This window comes from Macrobrachium rosenbergii, chromosome 12 (genome assembly GCF_040412425.1).
Source record: "Macrobrachium rosenbergii isolate ZJJX-2024 chromosome 12, ASM4041242v1, whole genome shotgun sequence".
NCBI classification, from domain to species: Eukaryota; Metazoa; Arthropoda; class Malacostraca; order Decapoda; family Palaemonidae; genus Macrobrachium; species Macrobrachium rosenbergii.
The window spans coordinates 111,786,853-111,794,352 of NC_089752.1; the positions used below are offsets into that span (position 1 = coordinate 111,786,853).

A 7,500-nucleotide genomic window follows, 5' to 3' on the forward strand; every position below is an offset into this window, starting at 1 on the left:
TCAAAGTGAGAGTTTGGTGATACACATTAATGCCCTAATCATTATCGATTTCTGTATTGTAAGAATGCTGTTGATCTAACTCTATGTACAATTTTTTCAATGTCAATAATAAAAGTGTCTATGCAGAGCTCACGAGGGCAAATGTTCTATTGATAGCCAAAATGAAAAAAGTACAGCGTGTACGTGTTTAAATGTCCGCATGCTTCTCGCGTACATGACGCGAAACTTGTGTACTTCTTGTATTTTTGCATGGCTGTCCACAGGTGTTCGAATGACCAAATTATTTAGAGTATGAGGTACAACTTATGTAGGCATGTGTGCAGCATATGAAAATTAAACTTTCTATACAGGAATCTGCGCATAAATGTTTGTGTAAACATCTTGATCTTCTCTTGCTGTACACGCGCCAACATAAGTTATACCTCATAACACGAACACCTGTGGATTCTTCGTCAAAGAGGAATGATTATGAATGAGTATTTAATTTAAAGGCATTTCTGGACATTTTTCTTCGTGTGTAATTGAATCTTTCTCCATAAGAGACTATGATTAGTGCTGATTTAGTGTCATTTATATATCCTTCATTACTAACGGCTCGAGAGAGAGAGAGAGAGAGAGAGAGAGAGAGAGAGAGAGAGAGAGAGAGAGAGAGAGAGAGAGAGAGAGAGAGAGAGTTTTGATTAGGGTTAACAAAGGTTATAAATTTACGGAGAGCGACGGACATTTGCATGTGTTTTATGACCCCCCATAAAAGAATATTGATAACGGAGCATGTAAGATTTAAAAGTAATTTTTCTATTATCTTTAAACATGATAAACTGCTCTCTCTCTCTCTCTCTCTCTCTCTCTCTCTCTCTCTCTCTCTCTCTTCGAGCATACGCACGAAGGAGAAAGTATTGGGTTCTCTCCCATTTTTGAGTTTTATCTGTTGTAATGATATTAGTTAATCTTTATTCATTGGCAGTCGATGGAAAGGTGAGCCTAATTTTCTTAGAATTTGGGAAAAATTTATTTCTTAAAAGTTTGTTGAGAGAGAGAGAGAGAGAGAGAGAGAGAGAGAGAGAGAGAGAGAGAGAGAGAGAGAGAGAGAGAGAGAGAGAGAGAGTGACTAATATCTCGTTTGTAAATTCTACGTTTCAAATGACATGGAAAACGAATACTCACATTGTATAAGACTAAGATATTCAAACAAAATTGGCGTACTTGAACTTCGAAACTGATGTATTTATATTACCTTTCCATTCTTATTCAGCCTTTTAAACAACAATGAGTCAAGAAACGCAGCTCTTTTTTTTTTTTGTGGAACGAACAATTACTTGTACAAAAAATATACCGAGCTTATAAACTCGAAATAAATTGCAAGCTACCTCGTACTGTCAAAAGAAATGCTAAAAATGTTCGTGTTCGATTCAGCTTCCCGTATCCATTCCCAGTTTATCCTCAATGTAATTATTAATCGGCTGAACATAAAATCATCGTGAACATTTATGCTCTTTTTACGGGGTGAAAGTTTTGCTGCCCAACTGACAAATCGTTAATGGTCTTTGTCATAATTATGAGTGAGTGTGCCCATAGAGTTAAAATTGAAAGCCCAGGCATATTTATGCGTTTTTTGTGTTCTTACAGACTGAACAGTGCACACATTCGCGAGTGTTTGCTTGCTTGTGTGTGCATGTAAATTTGCCTAAATGGCTGGGTGTGTATGACAGGGGATATGCATATGCTTGTTAGATAATCTGGATATGGAAGTCAGTGGATTATATATATATATATTTATATATATATATATATATATATATATATATATATATATATATATATATATATATATATATATATAGATAGATAGATAGATAGATAGATATATATATATATATATATATATATAGATATATATAGATATATATATATAGATATATATATATATATATATATATATATATATATATATATATATATATATATATATATATATATATATAAATAACAACATTCACAGAAAGTGTAATATATACGTAAAAGACCTGTGGAGAGAAATGTACATCCTAATCATTAATTACTACATAGAGCAGCATCAGACAAAATAAGACAAATAAACATCGCTTAGTCTAAAACGAATATATAGCATTAAACAAAATAAAACAATACACCAAACCAGTAATAAAAGAAATACAAAATTACCTCTTAAGTTAAAAACCTCATGCATTCTATGTAGGAAGAAATCCATCTCCTTTAATACGAGTAATGAATAAGCTTCGTATGTTTTAAGCTCTTTGGAAACAATAGGACTTCAGGTTCCCTCTCGAAACAATGTAATGAACCCCAAATTAAGGGCTGGTTTCCAAAATGATCGAAGAACTCTCCCGAATTATCTCTACAAACGAGGCTGAAAGGCTGTATTCTCTCTCTCTCTCTCTCTCTCTCTCTCTGTTCTTTTATAATTCTTGGCTGATTGGGTATTTCGCCTACTGAACTGAAGATCATCAAGGTAACTTAAATTGTCGACTGAGAGCTATCAAGAATTTGACATAACGTGAGTGAAACGAGGAGCTTTAAGACCGCAGACTTAATCAGGTCAAACGCACAAGCCCGTAACATCTGATAAGCATATATATATATATATATATATATATATATATATATATATATATATATATATATATATATATATATATATATATATATATATAAAAACTTGCATCTCCTGACGCTTTACGCATGTTCGTATGAGAATGCTGATTTTCCATTAAAAAAGCAAACTTTGCAAATTGCACATTAGAAATTAAGAGACAAAGAAAACTGAATTTCACATCGATACACGAAAGTACAATTCACGTAAACAGTCTCGGGAAGCTATTTTGGCTAGTTAGAAAAAAACGACAGGTTTGGTAGAAAAAAAAGGGGGTGGGTGGGTTGCCTGTTCCCGCAACTACTCGGAATAAGTATCACAGTCTCACTTTGCTGGACTCGAAGCTTTACCGGGACAAGGTCGTAATGTCGAACCGAAACGTAATTGTCTTTTCGTATGGCTTCCTTACTTGGAATTCGCTTAGATAAAACATAAAATTTCCTTTCAATCTCGTACATCAGTTTCATTCCAGCTATTACGAAGAAACATGACGAGTAAATAAAGAACAAGTTCAAATCATTGTTTTTACAATAGCACGGATCCAACGACTGAAAAACGCAGCTAAGATAAACTAAAATAGACAAGGAAACACGGTTGATTGACGCAGCAGGAAAATCGAGGGTGTTTTGTAGCTTAGATTTCTACTGAGATTTTTATTTCTTTGAATCGTTTTGGCGAATCGTTTTTGTGAATCAAATGCAGTTAACTGGGAAATGCGGTGTAATGCGCTGGAATGAGCGTTCGGCATCCTTGCATAAATGGTCGACGGATAAAAATACGGTTTATTCTTAAAGATACGTATATAAGCTTTGCAAGGAAGAGTTCAGTGAGAACTCTTTTTTCGAGAATGCTACAGGTTAAAAAGTTTTTTTTTTCTCTTTGTCAGAATCCAAAATACTGGGAGACGTAAAAATGGAAACCATTTCGAAATACTCAGTTCTTCTTAACCGTCTTAAAAGAGAGAATTAAATTACAGAGAGAGAGAGAGAGAGAGAGAGAGAGAGAGAGAGAGAGAGAGAGAGAGAGAGAGAGAGAGAGAGAGAGAGAGAGAGAGGTTCAAATTTCAACTCTGGTTCACCAGCTTGGTGTTTGGGCGTCTTATGTGTAAACGAAAAGAGAGAGAGAGAGAGAGAGAGAGAGAGAGAGAGAGAGAGAGAGAGAGAGAGAGAGAGAGAGACCCAATCCTATAATCTTCGCGGGATTTAATGAACGTGTAACTTCCGGCGTAAACAAAAATATTATTGACCACTGTTACCCTGCTATATTATCAATTAAGTTAGGATCTATTTGGTTTCGGCTTAGAGCACGGCTCACAACCATTTCGAAAATAAAATGCAGTTTTTCGCCCGTGAAATTGCTTTTATTACGATATTTTTTTTTTTTATCAGAAATGAGGAAAGTATGTTTAAACTTAAAAAATTGCACGCAGTTAAACTTACTAACAGACGCACTCACGCTAATATATGTTTAAATACTAGAAAATTTATTATAATCGTATTTTATATATAAATGTTTAATAAAATAATATAAGTAAAAAAACTTACAATTTGTATGTACATACTTATATCTCTAATTCTATCTATCTATATATATATATATATATATATATATATATATATATATATATATATATATATATATATATATATATATATATATATATATATATATATATATATATAATTAACGTAAAATTGAAAACATTCACAAAACTCGAGTTGTTGCCTAGCTAACAAATAATTTGTGAAAATTGTATATAATAATGACTGAAACTCGAAATGATCATTAACGTACGAACATCCGTTTAGGAGTAGAGAAAATTTTACAACGAATCCCCCGAATACGAACAGAAATGAGGAAAGTCTGTTTAAACTTAAAAAATTGCACGCAGTTAAACTTACTAACAGACGCACTCACGCTAATATATGTTTAAATACTTGAAAATTTATTATAATCGTATTTTATATATAAACGTTTAATAAAATAAAATAAGTAAAAAAACTTACAATTTGTATGTACATACTTATATCTCTAATTCTATCTATCTATCTATATATATATATATATATATATATATATATATATATATATATATATATATATATATATATATATATATATATATATATATATATATATATAATTAACGTAAAATTGAAAACATTCACAAAACTTGAGTTGTTGCCTAGCTAACAAATAATTTGAGAAAATTGTTTTATATAATAATGAATGAAACTCGAAATGATCTTTAACGTACGAACATCCGTTTAGGAGTAGAGAAAATTTTACAACGAATCCCGCAAATACGAACAATAAAATTGGAATAAAAGTTTCAGAAATGAAATATGTACAGTTTCAATGACCGACACTGAGAAATCACCATAAAAAAAGTAGGTGATCCCGAACATAATTTCTGGAGAAAAAAAATTAAATCTGTACAGTTTTCATTACTGACATTGAGAAATCACAAAAATATAGATGATCATGAGTTTAACTTACGAATACCCTATAAATATTAAAAATAGCAATTTTGTCTTCTTTCTCACGATAGATATTACAACTCGTCCTGTTACTCTAAAATCACAAATAATGTTAAGCGAATGACAGTAAGAATACTTGAAAATACTTCTATCAGTTTTTGCTTTCCAGGTCTCAAGGGAAAATAACAGGTATTTTAAAGATACTTTGTTTGCTGTTCTTGTTTCAAAGATTCAAAGCTTTTACGGTTGAAGATCTATCGTGTGGTGAAGAATGAACTCGAAGTGTTAACAAAACTAGAACTCTGCCAAGCACCAACGAGTCTGTTACTCAGTGTCGTTGTTTGACAGAGTACAAGTCTCGTAGAGCTGCGGCAAAGTAAGTAGTAAGTTTTACTTACAAGGTTGGAAGGGAATTCTTGGTGTTAGCACACTAAGAACTGAGACTCGAATGCTCTACAGGTCTGCTTTCATCCTTGAGGAAAGCTCGGACACCAAGTCACCAGCAGACTCCCCTAGAGTTGCCAGTTGACACGACGGTGCTACGTCATCGATCAAGCATCCACGCACCAATCGCAGAACAGCTCAGCAGACCTGCTACAGCCAGCCAACCAGAGTCTTCGCTTTTTGGTGTCGTCATCGTTTACGCCCCGCCTTTCCTTGGAAGTCACCCAGTCAGGGCGAATACCACCCATGACGTCATAGGCATACGGGTAGGACTGGCCAATAGAAGTGGTTGGAGAGGTAGTTGTTTTGGTCAATTTGTTTAGGTTTATATTTTTGGGGGGTTTTACGTAAGTCACCCACCCAACCCCCCACCTTTCTCTTTCTCTCTCTCTCTCTCTTTCTCTCTCTCTCTCCCTTTCTCTCTCTCTCTCTCTCTCTCTCTCTTTCTCTCTCTTTTTCTTTTTTTGTGACGACGGCTTGCTGAGATCAGTTGTAGGGTACCGGTTATGTGGGATGGGGGAGGGGCGAGTTTTTCTACTTTCTTCTTCCTCTTCCTCTGACATCCACCCCAAATCTATCAATGTCCACCGAGGAGTCCAATTTTGGTCTTGTAGGAATATTTGAAGCGTCAGCTCAGCTTTATCCAAGCACTGATATATGTGAGGGGGGGAAATACAGAATAATCATTTTGTTAAAATGTTAACACACCCGTAACCACAGCTTTTCACTTCTCTGCGATATCTGCTTCTATATAAACAAATTGTAACAAGTAAACAGATGATGGCAGTATTTATAACGTACCTATAAATTAAGCATATATATATATCTATATATATATATATATGCGTGTGTGTCTAGCTAAATATAGATTTATGCAAATTTATTAACCAATGCAAAAGTAAATTTCGGTAATACTTTGCTATTTGGGAAATTACCCTACTAAAAGTGTCGGGATACTTCTGTTAACCGAATTATCACGAGAATTACAACTGAAAAAATACTAAGGAAACTGAAATCTTAATCTTGCATTAGACTATTCTTTTTTTATATCTTTAGCACACACACACACCCATATATATATATATATATATATATATATATATATATATATATATATAGCTATATATACATAATATATATATATATATATATATATATATATATATATATATATATATATATACATATATATATATATATAAATTATATATATTGTATATGTGTTATGTATATATATCTATAATTTATCATTTACATAATTTCACGTTCCTTTTTTATGCCAAAGTAGAAAGAGACTTTAATTAAAAACAAAGGTTTTTTCGTGTAGAGATTGCGTAAATATTGTGTGATATGCAGCTTTTCCGTAGTGTGCCACAGTGAACAAAACTAAGTGCATGACGTTTTCACTTTCTCTTTGAGATATCTATTCTCTCTAAGTTTCTCGGAAACGCAAGTAATGGCAACTTAGTAAGTGACGCGAAGGATCTCCGGATAGGAATAACGAGACTTTATTTTAGTACGAATTATTTCTATCTAATTCATATTGCAAATACGACGTGAGGCTTAAACGTCAAGTTCTTCGTCTGACAGTTGCATTTTAATGAGCATGAAGCTTTATGCAACGAGATTTCAAAGAACAACGAGGTGTTCCGGCATATGCCAGTGATCTTACAACAGCTGATGGTTATGGCTCCGAACTAGTGGTATATCCTTTTACGGAATTTACAAAGAATTAGTCGAAATAATTGAGATTAATATTCAGCCTTCAAAGAAGAGACTTTTCACGACACATTAGTTGTGGAGCGCTAGCTTTGTTATCATTTAAAACTTACCTTATATAAAGAATAGATATTTTAATTTTTTTTAATCTGTGTATCTGACAAAATTGAAGGGTTAATGATGTTTGTGTGTATGTTTTGCTGCGTTTAATTTAATGGATTCCTTATG

The 7,500-nt window shown here is 33.1% G+C and overlaps 1 protein-coding gene across 6 annotated transcripts in view; it reads right to left on the minus strand.

Moving 5' to 3' along the window:
* Positions 1-7,500, minus strand: part of Hdc (histidine decarboxylase) — a 291,191-nt gene that overhangs the window by 167,743 nt on the left and 115,948 nt on the right. For 2 of the 6 annotated variants that reach the window (XR_010854711.1, XM_067112753.1), the window contains exon 1: positions 5,508-5,611. The exons of 2 other annotated variants lie outside the window; for them this stretch is intronic. The gene's annotated coding sequence lies outside the window, so the exon portion shown is untranslated. Of the gene's footprint in view, positions 1-5,507; positions 5,613-7,500 lie in introns of those variants that run through there. 2 more of the 6 variants (XM_067112752.1, XM_067112749.1) reach the window with 1 other exon arrangement.